The sequence below is a fragment of the Austrofundulus limnaeus genome, unplaced genomic scaffold, assembly GCF_001266775.1.
Source record: "Austrofundulus limnaeus strain Quisiro unplaced genomic scaffold, Austrofundulus_limnaeus-1.0 Scaffold647, whole genome shotgun sequence".
Taxonomy (NCBI): domain Eukaryota; kingdom Metazoa; phylum Chordata; class Actinopteri; order Cyprinodontiformes; family Rivulidae; genus Austrofundulus; species Austrofundulus limnaeus.
In genome coordinates, this window is record NW_013953049.1 from 65,434 (window position 1) to 67,029 (window position 1,596).

The 1,596-nt window shown below is 45.7% G+C and overlaps 1 protein-coding gene across 1 annotated transcript in view; it reads left to right on the forward strand.

Annotated features, from left to right (window-relative positions):
- The window catches only part of LOC106531532 (protein jagged-2), a gene marked incomplete at its 3' end in the record, with an annotated part of 66,051 nt that overhangs the window by 13,277 nt on the left and 51,178 nt on the right, over positions 1–1,596 (forward strand).

The following is a 1,596-nucleotide window of genomic DNA, read 5'->3' on the forward strand; positions in this document are numbered from 1 at the left end:
CTTTTATTTCTTTGTTTCTCCCTCTCTCTGTGGTGGGAGGGGCCAACCTGCGTGCTGTTAGCAGCAGGTACAGGAAGTGACCGTGGCCAAAATACCTGAGAAACTCACCTAAAGAAGTGAACTCTGTGAGATTCAGTGTTTTCTACTGGATCACTGGTTAATTCTGTGACTCTGTCTGCGTCTCATGAACAACTTATAAACAGACGTGGAGCAGGAGGAGGTGGATTCTGATTGGCTGTTGTCACATTYCCACCATGTTTGATGGAGGAAGAGGCTCCATCAGTAAACATGATGAAGTCATGGCCCAGGCTTGGTTCAGTTCTGTTGTTGATCCATGGGGTCAGACCACTGTGTTCCTGTGATTTGGTTACTTGTTGACWTCTATGATACAAGTCTCATTCAGACTTTAATCAACTAATTCATGAGGCATTTAGCTGCAAACCTGACTTAAACTATTCCCCAGGAGTCCAGTGAGGTGACCACTGAAGTGAAGAGATGGGACAGTTGTGGGTTAGTGGTCCTGTCTGAACCGGTCTTTTCTAAAGGTCCTCAAACATAAAACAGTCTCTGAAAATATTGTTCAGTTTGACAGATGAGTTACAAATAATCTGTTCTTCTCCTTTCTCACCTCCTTATGTGTCACTGTTTTCAGTGGTCTTCAGTAATTAACAGTGCAGCTTCATTTTGCCCCCCCCCCCATGTTTGTCTCTGAATGGGCGTCTCAGCAGCTGTTGGGCCAACACACTCCACTCCATTAAGCATCATGACAGGCTGGTATCCAGACAGCACACATGTCAGACACACTTCAGTTTGTGCCTCACCACCTGTGCATGAGGTCTTGTGATGATTGGAGGTCAGCCACAGACCACCCTGTCTAATCCTACCTAGACCTGGGTTAGGCCTCCAGTCAACACCAGTCCTGAATCTTTCTGCTCTGACTCAGGCAGCAGTCGATTAGTTCCAACCAGCTACATGAATTAGTTGGTTAGAATAAGATGTTTACTTTGTTCCTGTCATGTTTTCTGCTGCCTTGGCACAGAAACTCCTGCATGTTGAGAATTACTTTCGATACACGTCAAAGAGCAGGCAGGAACCTGTAGCATCCAGCAGTCAGCTTTACTTTTCCTGCTACAGCACACAGAAGTGACGTGGTGTCATAATTACAGAGAGAAAGTTCTGCCCAGGTGTGCACAGAAAAAAGATCCAGAGACGTCACAATCAAGTTTTAATTTGCCCCAGAGCCCAACGTGAATCCTCTGGTTTTCTGTCAGCACAAGTTTTTCTGACAGAAACCAGAATCTATTCAGAGGAAACACACTGTCACCGTTTGAAACGTGCTGCAGACAGCAAGCATTCCTCAGCTCCAGATCACTGAGAAGTGTCCTTTTTTAAACACAGAACACCTGGACTCAAACTACCAACCTGACTTCAAAAATACTATTTGTTCCTCAACAAAACATCTGAAAGAAAAGTTTCTAAAAAAAACGTTACGTTTGCAGGCTGGAAGTACTTCACCATGTCCTGTCCCTGTCCTCCTGGTCACCAGGTCCATGTCCTGTCCCTGTCCTCCTGGTCACCAGGTCCATGTCCTGTCCC